The 15346-nt window shown below is 40.4% G+C and overlaps 1 protein-coding gene across 14 annotated transcripts in view; it reads right to left on the bottom strand.

Moving 5' to 3' along the window:
• Positions 1-15346, bottom strand: part of LOC307197500 (uncharacterized protein) — a 254047-nt gene that overhangs the window by 191329 nt on the left and 47372 nt on the right. For 2 of the 14 annotated variants that reach the window (XM_079943427.1, XM_079943429.1), the window contains exon 3: positions 896-1067. The exons of the other annotated variants lie outside the window; for them this stretch is intronic. The gene's annotated coding sequence lies outside the window, so the exon portion shown is untranslated. The remainder of the gene's footprint in view (positions 1-895; positions 1068-15346) is intronic. 14 annotated transcript variants of the gene reach the window in all.

Raw genomic sequence — 15346 nt, 5'->3', positions numbered from 1 at the left:
AGGTCCACTGACTGGGCTGGTGGTCATTTTCCTGGTCTCCAAATATGTAACTGGAATGGACCCGCTTCTAGCTGCCAGAACGCCCATATTGGTTCCTTGGCCTACGTGATGAACACTAGAGCCATGTGGAAAGCCAAATGGTAACTGCTGAAATTGCAAACGCTTACCACCACCACCAACATAGAAAATCAAAAATAATACCGCCTCCCAGGGAGAGAGGCAGAGATCAGTAACATATTTAAATAATTCAATTCTATTCCTTTAATTAACCATTCAGATTCCCCACAAAAACGAGAAGTATTCCACAGTAGACAGGATTACCACAAATTCAACCAAGTAGTATAACCCCACTTGCAGCTGCTGTGCCATATGTGAAGTCTTTGCTAGAGCAGCCTTGGGTACATGGTTATGTGACATTTGATCTGGCATAGGCATTCTTTGCCATCTCTCTAACAAGAGAGCAGAAACAGTGTGCATTCACCTGAAATGAACAACAGTAAACCTTTATAGTCTTGCCCCAGGACCATGATAACTCTCCCACCTTCTGCTATAATATAATCCAGCATGACTTGGACTGACTGGACATCTCGGAAAACATCACACTGGCCCACTATATTAATAACACTATACTCATCAGAGCAGATAAGCAAAATCTGGCTGGTACATTGGAGGCCATGGTAAGACACATGAACTCCAGAGTATGGGAGATATTCCCTCTGAAGATTCAGGACCCCAACATACCAGTAAAAATTTCAGATGTCTAATTGACTTGGGTAAGCCAGGACTTCCCCTCCAAAGTAAAGGACAAATACTAAGATTTGCATTTTCCACTATGAAGAAGGAAGAACAAGGCCTGATAGTCTTCTTTGGGTTATGAAGGCAGCATATTCCATACCTGAGAATATTGAGAATATTGCTTCAACACCAAGTTTCCAGCTTTTAGTGGGGGTCCAGGGCAGGAAAAGTTGTCAGATTTTCATTAAGATCAGAGCAAGAAAGGGCTATGCAGCAGGTCCAGGCTGCAGTTCAAGCAACCCGGCCTTTCGGACCATATATCCCAGCAGATCCTGTGGTGACAGAGGTTTCAGTGATGAGAAAAGATGTCATGTGCAATTTATGGCAAGTACCAATAGGAGACTCATAACACGGATTCATAGGGTTCTTGGGCATGACACCTGTAACGGAGAATTACACACCTTTTAGGAAATGGTTCCTGGCATGTTTCTGAGCCCTGGTAGAAATAGAGTGTAGGACCATTGGACACCAAGTTAGAACAGCCCCTATGAACTGGGGATGTCAGCACCACCAAGTCACAGGTTGGACAGGTCCAGCTATCAGATGGAAATGTACATGGGGGACTGAACACAAGCAGGAGCACAGAGCACAAGCAGGCTGCACAGCAAGTAGCCCAGACCCACATATCATCCACCACCGTGGCGCCTGAGCCTCTTCCTCAGTGCACATGTATGGTCACAGGAGTGATCCCTTTGGACCAGCTGATGGAGGAGGGAAAAAGCCTGAGCTTGGTTCATAGATGGGTCAGCTCATCATGTGGGTGAAAACCAAAAATGGATGGTGGCTGTACTATATCCCTACTCACAATTGGCCCTGAAATTCAGTGGTGAGGGAAGATCCTCCCAAAAAGCAGAGCTTTAGGCAGAGGTGTGTAGATAGACATACCGGAATAGAGACAAGGTATGACAATCTTTATACCACATGTCAATGCCCATCAAAGACAATTCATCACAGAAGAGGAAGTAAACACTCAGGTAGATAGAATGACTCAGCCAGCTGATATAAGTCACCCTCTGTCAATAGCCACCCCATGACAGATACAATGGACACATGAAAGAAGTAGTCATGGTGGCAGGGATGGAGGCTATGCATGGGTTCAAAGAATGACCTTTAACCCACCAAGGGTGATCTAGTACTGTGACTGCTGAATGTCTAACCCACCAACAGCAAAGAACAATGCTGAGTCCCCAGTACAGCTCCATTCTTCTAGGGGCCAATCACCCACTGGTAGCAAGCTGATTACATTAGACCCCTTCTTCCATAGAAAGGATAATTATTCATTTTCATAGGAACAGACATATATTCTGGGAGATACATTTACAAAAGATTTGCCTTTCCTACACTAGGACCTTAGCCAGCATTACTATCCAAAGGCTTACAGAATATTTGGTCCACTGGCAAAGTATCCCACATAAATTGCATCAGGCCAAAGAATGAATATTACAGCAAAGGAGCTGTAGCAGAAGGAACTGACCATAGGATCAATTTCTCATATAATGTACTGCAATACCCAGAAGCTGAGAGCCTGATAGGATGATGGAACAGCCTATTGAAAGCACAGCTAAAGTGCCAACTCAGAAAAACTACCTGTCAAGGGCCATCCTCCAGGATGCAGTACATATTTTAAATCAATGATGTTTACATGAGTACTGTGTCCCCAGCAGGTAGAATATATGGGTCTGAGAAATAACGAGTAGAATCAGGAGTGGCCCCATATACCATTATTCCCAGAGTCCCATTTGGGGAATTTGTGCTTCCCCGCCCTACAGCTTGGGGCTCTGTGGTTTTACAGGTCCTAGTACCCAAAGAGGGAATGCTTCCTCCAAGGGACACAGCAAGAGTTTCACTGAACAGCAAGCTGTAGCTTCCACCTGGGCACTATAGCTTCCTCATACCAAGGGCTTAGACCCCTTAGACCCAGAATGAAGGTCTGGGTCACACCAACAAGTAAGCCACTAAGACCAGCAAAGGTATCAATGAAGGGTGGTGGGAATTGAAAAAAAAGAGTAGAGGAGGGTGATGATGAACATCAATTGTGGCCCTAAGACTTTCTGCAAATCAGGGGCTATGGTTGTCAAATTACCTTCTTTTGTTAAGTTTACATAAGGGAGAAAACGGCCCACTGGAATCCTAGAGAAGTTGCTTCCAGAACTGACACAAAGAAGTAGACCATAATGGCCCAATGAATGGACTGTGGTGACTGTGGGGATTTGCTACCCAGACCCCCATTAGGAAAGAAGACTTACTCCCAGCCTCTGAGAGTGCTGAAAGCAGAAGCTCTCAGCTGTCAGACCCCTACGTAGACCCACCTCTGCTGAAGAGAGCTGTCTCACCCAAGATCATGCTTCCTTCCTAGGATGGCCAGAATCTACCAACTGATTGACATGGGAGTATAATGGCCTGGTCCCTGGCTCAACTCAGGGCAACTGTGAAGAGTCATCCCAGGTTCAGAACTCCCCAGAGAGTTGGCTGAGACATCTGTTGAGATGCATCACAGCTCAACCTCTCCCTCTGCCCTGTCCTGCTTCCTGAATGTTCCCGTATGTTCCTCTTCATCTCAGAGTCTGTTTTTCAGGGAACTCAACCTGTGACATGCACCAGAATACAAGCAACCAAAAACATCTGTGTCTGCCAGATAAGTTCTCTCCTTTGAATGGTACTTGATAAACACCAATATGTTCACCGTCCAACTTGCCTACATCAGTCTCTACTAATAAACAAGCAAAAATATAACTGAGTTGTCATAGTTTCTTTTTATTAAATATAAATATTGATGAGACACTATTTACTGTAAGGGGTCAGAATGCCATCTTCCAAGGTGGTTCCAGATTTCCAGAGTTCAATTAGACGTTTTCTTCAAAGATGACTCACTACCAACCTCAGATAAAATATCTGATTCATTCTTGTTTTGAAAGTAGGTAACTGCCAAAAAGATTAATTACACTTCCAGTGGGCTAGCCCTTTCAATTACCAGGTTGCTCTCTGGTTTTCAGCAGCAATACTTGGGGTCAGATCATTGCTTGTGATTTCTTGAAGTTTCTTGTTTTAAGATCTCCCATCTTGGGCTTCCCTGGTGGTGCAGTGGTTGAGGGTCCACCTGCTGATGCAGGGGACGCAGGTTCGTGTCCCGGTCTGGGAGGATCCCACGTGCTGCGGAGCGGCTGGGCCCGTGGGCCATGGCCGCTGGGCCTGTGCGTCTGGAGCCTGTGCTCCACAACGGGAGAGGCCACGGCGGTGAGAGGCCTGCGTACCGCAAAAAAAAAAAAGATCTCCCATCTTGGCTGTCCTAGAAAAACAGAAGGCACAGAAGGACTCTCTTCTACCTCCTCAGTTCATTTTTTCCTGCAAAGTACTCTCCTATTACCTAGGTTGGCCTGCAGCTCACATAAGCACTCCAGGATCTTTTAATTTCTAGGAAAGAGCAAGAGAGCTACTGTCTTTAACCCTTCCTATCCCTGTTCCCCAACATGGCACTTCCCCTAAAAGACTGCTGTCTTTTCCAACTCCGGAATTACACGAATTTATATGTTGATTAATTTCAGGTGGAAAAACAGTAATTCAACTAGATATGAAACTACAAATCTGTACAAAATAACAGAAAGTTCCAAGTATGACCTGGCCCTCTCCATATCAAAATGGTGTCAGGGAAATTAGGTAACTGAGTAACTTTAGACTAGAAGAGAAGAGGTGATAAAAGGATAGTTCTGTGTGCTATACCACTTATGTTACCCAGGACCTACAAATGTTCTAGTGTTGAAGATCGTTTGTTAAGAACTGGTCCTGTTCATAATCAAAATAATAGTAATATATGGCTTCTCTGTTTCCCAAGATCTCACCTCTCTATATCAAAGAAATGCCTGGACTAAAAACAATGGATTATCATGATATAAAATAACCGTAGTTAAGGCGTTTAGGGTTCTTGGCCCATATATGCTGCTGAAGATGACCCACTTTCATCTCCTGACATCTCCTTTTCATCATCTGTTTACAAAAATGGGGAAAGTAGAGGGAGGGCTAATGTTTCCAAAATATTTTCTAATAAGCATGTATTACTTTGTAGTGGAAATAATTTAAAATATTTTACTATTTCAAAAAATAAAGGTAATTTCTAAGTTTCTATCCAATGCTAAAATTTTATGAACTTGCATGTGGTCATGGTGAGCTAAATTGCATTAGCTAATCAATCTCAGCCCATATTTCACCCAAAATGTGGTTTCAGTAACAATTTATATGTCAACAACTTCCAAATTTACATCTCCCAGACATACTACTCCTCTTAGCTCCAGACTCGTATACAACTGTCTGCTCCATATATCCATTTGGATATCTGAAAGACACCTCAAATGCTCCCTCAGATGCAAAACAAACTTCATGATTTTCTCCCAAAATCTGATTCTCCTCCAGTGATCCTTATTACAGTGACCAGCACTCTTGCCTAATCATTACAATAAATCAAGTAGCTGTAGTAAGACTTGACTCTTTCCACTTCCTTTACCTTCTAGTTCCAATCTATCACCAAGTGCTATCAATTTACCACTAAATAACTCAGATCATCCATGGGTCTCCAGCTCCACTTCCACCACCTAATCCAAGCTATGATGACTTCTCACCTGTGCTAGTTAATAGCCTCCTCACTGGCCCCCAACATCCTTGCTTGCCCCACACCCATTCTCCACACTACGATTTGTGATGTTTCAAATAAAAATATGATCACGCCACAGCAGAAACTAACACAACATTGTAAAGCAACTATACTCCAATAAAAATTAATTTTAAAAATAAATAAATATAAATAAAAATATGATCACGCTATTCCCCTGATTAAAACCTTCGAATGATTTCCCTATTTTCTTAGAATAATCACAAAATCTTTAACTGTTACTACAAGGCTCTGGATCATCTGGCCCCTGCTTATCTTGCAGCTTCACAGTGTAAGCCCTCTATTCCTCCCTTAGAGCTCCAGCCACACTGGCCTCTCTAAGTTTCTTAAAAGCTCCTACCCACCTCAGGACCTTTGCACATATTGTTGCAGAGCTTCAGAACTCTGTTATGGATGGAATGTTTATGCGTCCCCTCAAAAGTAATATGCTGAAATCCTACACCCGAAAACGGGACCCTCGCCAGACCCAAATCTGTCAGCACCTTGATCTTGCACTTCCCAGCCTCCAGACTATGAGAAATAAATGTTATTTAAGCCACCCAGTCTATGGTACTTGTTATAGCAGCCCAAGTTAACTAAAACACACTTCATTTTCTTTGCCTAGTTAACTCCTACTTTTCCTTCAAATATCAGCTCAAAAACCACTTTTTCAGGAAGCCCTTCTCTGACTCACAGGCTTTCTGTTACAAGTTCTCATGGTACCTCATGAATTGTCTTTATACCACTTATTATAGTTTGTAATGATGAATGAAGGTAGTTATTTATTCAATATCTCTTTCTTACCAGAAATTTTTATAGGGCTAAGACTTTTGTTTGTTATTCATTTTATCCCTGACATTTCACTCAGTGCTTAGCACATAACAGGTACCCAATAAATATTTCTTTAATGGATGAATAAAAGCAGGGGAAAATGGTGAGGCATTTTTCTCATTATTGCTTTTCTTCAAAAACCTACACATTTTCCTCTTAACTTTATTGTACTTTGTGAAGATATAATTTGAGACTGCTGCTCAAATTTCATCAATTTTAGAGGAGAAAAGGTATCTACTTATCAAATTGAATTGTTAAAAATGATCGCGGGCTTCCCTGGTGGCGCAGTGGTTGAGCGTCCGCCTGCCAATGCAGGGGACACAGGTTCGTGCCCCGGTCCGGGAAGATCCTGCATGCTGTGGAGCGGCTGGGCCCGTGAGCCATGGCCACTGAGCCTGCACATCCGGAGCCTGTGCTCCACAGAGAGGCCGCAACAGTGAGAGGCCCACGTACCGCGCAAAAAAAAAAAAAAAAAAAAAAGAATGATCGCTTATTATTTCCATGACAGTTATAAGATGTCAAGTAAAATTGATATCTTTCTGGGGGAATTATTAGCAGGTCAAGGAAACTAGAAGCTAAGAAATGTTTGGTATACTCTCCAGAAATGAGATATCAGCCCTGAGTATTATACAGTGGAAAAGTTTTGAATCACCATCAGCTTTACTTCTCTATAACTATCCTAAGTCAAGTGTCTAACATACGTCAATCTTAGACATTTAATGAGGTCCCCAAACCATTGTCTAACCTGGAGACCACTGGAAAGGGAATGAGGAATGTTTCTAGTGCTAAGTAGGTAGACAGGTACACCAGTCTAATGAAAACCAGAGAAAACACACAAAAGGTGTTGGGGGGGCGGGGCTAGGAGTGAGTATTTTCTGATTCGGCCTCTGATCAGCTCACTTCCCTATACTTATGTCCTTGGATGTGAACTTTGTAATGCAATCCCCAACTACGAATATACATAGGACATTCATTAAGTCCTTGGGACCTTGGACTCAAGGACACTTGAGTCAACAAGGCACTCCTCTTGTTTAACTTATCCCTCACTGCTGCCTTTTGGCCAGCTCTGCCTTTAGGGAACAAACTAACACCAAGATTCTAAGTCAGGTCTTTCATCAGCACCAAATTCAATTTCTAAAACCCCAAGTGTTACCTCTTCCAGTGAAAATGCTCCAGATGATGCTTTGGAGGCAAGTCATGTTGAAATTGAATCTTATGTCTCACTGAATCCCTAAACAGATTTCTCCTTCCCTCTACACCCTACTACTTTCCTATATTTCTGAACTAAAGGAGGAAAAAACAGAAAGAGGGCCAGGCAGAAATCCATCACTGAGGCCCAAATTCCCTCTTCATATGACCCAGATGAGCAGTTACTGCCTTCTCATGGTCTTCCAATGTGACTTGAATAAATCTCTCCTCCTTAAGGTAGAGCATCAGTTGGTCCTGGACTGCAGAGAAATTTACAAAAGGATGCATCAAAAGGGAAGCTTCAGAACCACACAGACAGGCACCTGAAAACAAGACCAGCCACTTGTGCCATTTAAGATCTCCTCTCCCATCAACCTTTAGGTCCTCAGGATAAATAGTTCCCATAAGCTCGCAATGCAAAGAATGACGCTCACAGGGAGCATGCATCTGGTATAACTAAGAAAAAGAGAGGCTTAGAGTCTTTTTTTGTGAAGCCATCCATGACAGCTTTAACATACTTAGTGGCACACACACAAAGAGACACACACAGACACACACAGGCACACATCCCTTCAGTTATCATAACACGTTTTGTATTTCTATTATATTGCTGGTCATAGTATCAGACAATTATTTTTTACACATTTGTGTACTCCACTGTACTGGGAGATCTGCTGGGGCCTGCAACCACATTATTCTACATTATAGCTCCATCACATAGCACAGTAAGTGTTCAATCAGTGTTTACTGAATGAATAAGTGAATAAAAGAATGCAGGAATCTCTCAGGATCAGCCAATTAACTCTTTACCTAGTCAATGTAATAAGTAAGATTGCTCTGCCAATTTATTCCTTTTAGTTTTTTTATTTTTTTAACATCTTTATTGGAGTATAATTGCTTTACAGTGTTGTGTTAGTTTCTGCTGTGTAACAAAGTGAATATACCCTCCCTCTTGCGTCTCCCTCCCACTCCACTTATCCCAACCGTCTAGGTGGTCACAAAGCACTGAGCTGATCTCCCTGTGCCATGCAGCTGCTTCCCACTAGCTATCTATTTTACATTTGGTACTGTATATATGTCAATGCTACTCTCTTACTTCATCCCAGCTTCCCCCTTCCCGTGTCCTGAAGTCCATTCTCTACATCTGTGTCTTTATTCCTGTACTGCCCCTAGGTTCATCAGAACCTTTTTTTTTTAGATTCCATATATATGTGTTAGCATACAGTATTTGTTTTTCTCTTTCTGACTTACTTCAGACTCTATGACAGACTCTAGGTCCATCCACCTCACTACAAATAACTCAATTTCATTTCGTTTTATGGCTGAGTAATATTCCACTGCATATATGTGCTACTTCTTCTTTATCCGTTCATCTGTCAATGGACACTTAGGTTGCTTCCATGTCCTGGCTATTGTAAATAGTGCTGCAATGAACATTGTGGTACATGACTCTTTTTGAATTATGGTTTTCTCAGGGTATATGCCCCTATTACTTTTATTTTTAATCTTTTTCTGTTTATAGATATAGTTATGTTTAATGCATGAATGTGCACAAATATGTGAAGACTAGCACAATAAACATTAGGGTATCACCTTTCTTAAGAAGCTAAACATGACCAATACAGTTGGAAAGTTGCTTGTACCCTCCTCCCTTACCCCCACCCAGAGGTAAGCACTATCCTGAATCTCATAAAGTAATCATTTTTAAGTGTCATTTCTTTAACTCAGCATGAACAGAGGTTTGCCTTACACAAAACTTCAGGTTATGACTGCGTTTATTTTTTTAAGTTGCACAAATAAAAACAAACTTCATAATGATTTGAAATGGAAACCAAGGGAAATATTTCCAGCCAATCTACATGCAAACAAGGAATTTTACCTATCTGCTTCAGGAAGTCTTTTGACTCAAATGTTACCATGCCCCAGTGAACAGATTTTAACCCATTTTATCCTCCCTTCAGTGCAATAGAGATTACAGTAATCAGGAAAAAGAAGGCATGGTCATAGAGAGTACACCGGGGACTGGGGTTAATAATGTTCTTCTGAAGCCAGAGGAACAAGGTGAAGATAGGTCCATACCTTAAAAAGTAAATGCAATGGTGACTATAAATGGTGACTATTAATAGGTAACATAAAGAACTACTTACACAATTCCATGTATGCATGTGTCTGTGTGTGTAGACAAAGTGCAAGAGAGAGAAACGGAGAGAGACAGAGAGAAAGAGAGTAAAACTAGCTGGAAGGGGAATGATCAAGCATCCCAAGGGAAATAAGAAAGCAAAGCAGGATCAGATCACTTTTTTTAAATTAGTCATTGCCAAACTGTTTCCCAAACTGGTATCCTTTCACAACTCCTAGTAGCAGTGTACATGAGTTTCCACTGTTTGTCATCCTTCCAATACTTAGTATTGTCAGACTCACAAATTTTAGTCTATCTGATAGTTGTGTAATGGTATCTCACTGTGGTTTTAATAATTTCCCTAATGCTTAATGAACCCCATATTATACTTATTGGCCATTTGGATATCCTCTTTTCTAAAGTACCAGCTCAAGTATTTTGCTCATTTTTCAATTCAGTTTTTTTTCTTTTTCTTATTAGCTATTCTTTATAAGTCTTTTGTTTGTTATATGTGCTACAAATACCTTCTACTTTTTCTTGTCCTTTTTCTTTACAACTTTTTGAGATACAATTGACATATAACATTACATTAGTTTCAGGTATAGAATATGATTCAGTATTTGTATATATTGTGAAATGATCACCACAATAAATCCAGTGAACTTACTACTTTAAATGAGTTCAAGTCTTAAGGACCACACAAATTCTACTTCAAGAGGATGAAAGATTACCCAGGTTTTATCTCTGAACCACCAAAGATATCTTTTGAGGAATAATTAGGAAAAAAGATCATTGCTCCAATTTATCAAAAAAAGAAGTAAAGGATGAATCCCAGGAACACCAGAAAAGTTTTAGACCAACTTATGAAACAATGGATTCATGAATATACAGAAAATAATGTGTTAGTAATCTCTAAAACCATTTCTATAATGATTTTTTTGGATATGAAACCTAAGGCACAAGCAACAAAAATAAACAAGTGGGATACATTGAACTAAAAAATGTCTACACACGGGCTTCCCTGGTGGCGCAGTGGTTGGGAGTCCGCCTGCCGGTGCAGGGGACATGGGTTCGTGCCCCGGTCCGGGAGGATCCCACATGCCGCGGAGCGGCTGGGCCCATGGGCCATGGCCGCTGAGCCTGCGCGTCCGGAGCCTGTGCTCCGCAACGGGAGAGGCCACAATGGTGAGAGGCCCGCGTACCGCAAAAACAAACAAACAAACAAACAAAAAATGTCTACACAGCAAAAGAAACAATCAACAAAGTGAAAAGACAACCTATGGAGTGGGGAAAAAATATCTGCAAAGCATCTATCTGATAAGGGGTTAATATCCAAAATATATAAAGAATACAACTCAATAACAAAATAATAATGATAATAATAATCCAATCATTCAGGCAAAAGACCTGAATAGACATTTTTCTAAAAACAATACAATACACGAATAGCCAACAGGTACATTAAAAATGCTCAACATTGCTAATCATAGAGAAAAGCTAATCAAAACCACAATGAGATATCATGATTAGAATGGCCACCATCAAAAAGACAAGAAAGGGACTTCCCTGGTGGTCCAGTGGTTAAGACTCCACACTCCCAATGCAGGTGGCGCGGGTTCAATCCCTGATAGGGGAACTAAGATCCCACATGCTGCATGGTGCAGCCAAAATAATAAGGCAAGAGAACAAATACTGGCAAAGGAAAAAAGGAAACCCTTGTGCACTGTTGGTAGGATTATAAACTGTAACAGCCACTATGGAAAACAATATGGAGGATCCTCAAAAAAACTAAAAATAGAACTATTATACGTCTCACCAATTCTACTTCCAAAGAAAATGAAAATGCTAACTTGAAAAGAGATCGGCACCCCATATTCATAGCAACATTATTCACAATAGCCAAGACATGGAAATGAGCTAAGTGTCCATGAACAGATGAATGGGTAAAAAAAGTTGTGGTGAATACATATACAATGGAAAGTCATGCAGCCAGTAAAAAAATGTGGAAATCCTGCCATTTGTAACAACATGGATGGACCTTGAGGGCATTATGCTAAATGAAGTAAGTCAGACAAAGACAATTGTTACTGTATGATCTCACTTAAATGGAAAATCCAAAATAAAAAACTCATGGATCATATTTGTGGTTACTGGTGGTAGGGGGTGGAGGGTGGGGAAACTGGAGGAAGGTGGTCAAAAGATACAAACTTGCAGTTATAAGATGAATAAGTAATGTACAACATGATGACTACAGTTACCACTGCCATATGATATATATGAAATTTGTTAAAAGAGTAGATCCTAAGAATTTTCATCACAAATTTTTTTTCTTTTTTTTTCTTTATATTAAATCTATATGAGATGATGGATGTTAACTAAACTTACTGTGGTGATCATTTCACAACATATGTAAGTCAAACCATTAGGCTGTACACTCTTAACTTATACAGTGTTGTATGTCAATTATATCTCAAAACAACTGGAAGGAAAAAAACATTGCTAGGTCACTAATAATGTATGGTAATTTATTCTCTTTTTTTTTCTTCATAAAGCATTTGACAAATTCGCCCATACTGTTTCTGGATAAGATGATAAAATGCAAGTTAGATGATAATGGAATTATAAGGATTTAAGCTAGTAGAACTAGAAATCAGGTAGAGAGATGACAGACAGACAGATAGATAGATAGATACAAAAATTTAAGACCACTGCAAACTGATCCATTCTGTTGCTTGTTCCTTTATTTCATCAAACATTTCTTTGGTTTCCTGTAGGCTGATTGCCCATTCCACAGCCAACTCCCTATTTTCCTTGGTAACAAAACAGTGATTTTGTTTAGACAGTAATAGTTCATTTTCCAGGCAATCAATCTTGGTCTACACCAAGCATAGCAATCTCAATCCATTTGGCCCAGTGATTTGGCCCAATAAGAAATAAAAAAGAAGTCTGCTGGACAGTTCTGGGAAAGATTTTCCTCTCTAAAAAAAGAAAGGTGTGCAAGAAGAAGGTTGTTTTCCCCTTCATTCCTGTTGTGGATATTTTTATGCAAGAATGTGATGCTTGGAGCTGTGGTGGCCATTTTTGAAACCAGGAGGTCACAAACATGAAAATGAACCTAATCCTCTGAAGATAACAAAGTAGAAAGAAGAAAAGAACCTAGATCCTGATGACATCATTTATCCATCAAACAAGACTGAGATCACATTCTTCCAAGCTTCTTTTAAGTAAACACGAGATCTCCTTATGGTCTGAGTCACTATTAGCTGAGGACATCTTAACTGAAATATTTGTAAATACTCAAGAAATGAGAAAATGACCTAAGAATTTGCAGTTAGCAAAAAAAGTTTTGAGAAGCTTCTAAAACTGGTGAAAAAAAATGTCTTGGTGTACATATTTATGTATCATATAAATCATATATCACTGGAGTATCATGGAGACCAACAGTAACATTCTATAGTCTCTTGGTTCAACTTCATTTAGTAAGTTTTCTTTAGATCAGGGTAGTATATGTTAGGAGGCACAGTGGAAAAGTCAAGTATAAGTAGCAATTAAAATGATGTATGAACAAAGATATATCTTAAGAAAATAGATGAATTATTTGAGGCTGTGTAATAAAAGACAAAAAGAATCATGATGGCTAATTCAAATGTCGAAGGTTTTTGATGCTGTATAGACAAGAGAACAAAATGTTCTGCCCTACCTTGTCACAAAATTCCTCCTCTTGCTTTCTCTATCTCTATAATTACACAATTTACCCAAGTGCCAGTGTCAAAAACTGAGTCATTTTTCACTCCTCCCTTCTCTCACCTAACCTCCGTATCTAGTAAATTACAAAGGTTTCTGGCTCTTTTTAGAGTCTCTAAAATCCCCCTAATTCTCACCATTTCCAATGTCACATCTTAGGCCACCATCATCTCTCACTTGGACCACTGCAAAGCCTCCTGACAGGTCTTCCTCCAGTCTCACTGTTCCCTAGTACAGCTCCCAAAATATGCTCTCTAAAAAAACAAATTTGACCAAGTTGCTCCCCTACTGAAAATCCTTTAGCGTTCCCTGCTTGCCTTCAGAGTGAAAATCTTTCATAGTTTGGTCCGTATCCTCTCTTTCCACCCTCATCTTATTACTTTCCCACAAATACCCCATGCTTATGCCAAACTACTTGCAGGCTCTTTAAAACATGCCAAATAATTTCAAGCTTCTGTGTCTCTATCTTCTCACTCCATGTCCATATGAAAAACCCCAACATTCCCTTCAAAATACTGCTCAAAATTCTACTCCATCATTAGAGTTCCTAAAGCTTTTTTCTCCCAGACAGAGAAGTCTGAAGGACACTAGCATAGTACTGCAATATAAGTATGTATGTGTGTGTGTGTGTGTATATGTATACATATATATAAAGTATTCCAATACCCTGGATCAGGCAGGAGAGCAGGGAAGACACGGCATGCAATAGAGAGGACCACCCAGGAGGCTGGATTCAGATAAACTATGTAAATGAGACTTTGCCCTCATGGAACCAGACAGAAAGGTAGAACAGTAAATATCAACAGTATGTAAAGGAGAGAAACCAGCAAATAACCAATATCTGAAATGAACATGAGGAACAGAGTCTGAATTAACTATTGGAGCCAATTTTAGGTGTGACTATTGAAATTATGTATTGCTATTTGTTTCCCCCTTTGTTCTATTTGCTCATCTGTAATCTATACTTCCCCAAGCCATACCAGTGAAGGCATAAAAGAAGGATGAAATTAACAGTCAAAACTGTTATTTCTCTGTCTCTGTTCCTACGTATTCTTTGGGGATCCTCCAAATCCCTTCAAATTTCTCCTCACTCAGGAGTCCCCTGGGGTACTCAGCTAGTCCTGTCTGTCACCATGTGCTCTCTGCCATTTCCCTTTTCTTCTGATCCTGCCCCAGCTCAAGGAGTGGTGCCTTCTGTGACAGTTAAGTCCCTCCTGTGAAACTGCTGACAGCACCAGCATGTCCAGTGAAGCTACCATGTGGATTACCTCTAGAATCCACCAGAGAAGGCAATGTCCCTGTCCTTGTCCTTGAGTCAATCCACTTACAGCTTCCTGCTGGCCCAGTCCTCTGCTCAAGTCTCAGCATTTTCTCTGCCTTTATCTAATGAGCTCCAAAAGTAAAGAGAACTGAGCTCTTCGTTGCCATCTGCTTTACAGAGGCAATATTTCTGTGAGCTCATCACTGAAATTTTGTAAAATGATTCTGAGTCTTATCTGTGGCTCCCTGACCCATGGAGGGTTAAACCAGAGGCCAAAAGAGTCTTAAAATCCTCCTCTCCTCAGAATAGTCTTTCTCACCTGACGCTTCAAGGGCCTTGACAATCTGCCTTTAGGATGAGCCTCTCATGCAAAACAGATACATTAGTCATTAGGGGAATGCAAATCCAAACCACAAAGTGAAACTACTTTACACTCACTAGGATGGCTATGATCAAGAAGATGAACAATAACAAGTGCTGGGGAGGATGTGGAGAAATAGGAACCCTCATGTATAGCTTATGAGAATGTAACATGGTGCCACATTTTATCATAGAAAACAGTCTAGAAGTTCCTCAGAAAGTTAACCACATAATTACCATCCGAGCCAGCAATTCACTCCTAGGTATAGAGAACTGATAACATACATTTTCATCAAAACTTGTAGTCCTAATATTCATAGCAGCATTATTCGTAATAGCCAAAAAGTGGAAACAATCCAAATGTCCATCAGCTGATTTATAGATAAAATATGGTCTAGTTATACAATAG

This window comes from Stenella coeruleoalba (genome assembly GCF_951394435.1).
Source record: "Stenella coeruleoalba genome assembly, chromosome: 14".
In the NCBI taxonomy this organism is placed as follows: Eukaryota; Metazoa; Chordata; class Mammalia; order Artiodactyla; family Delphinidae; genus Stenella; species Stenella coeruleoalba.
The sequence above is the reverse complement of the archived record's forward strand: the minus strand, read 5'-3'. Positions and strand labels throughout refer to the sequence as shown.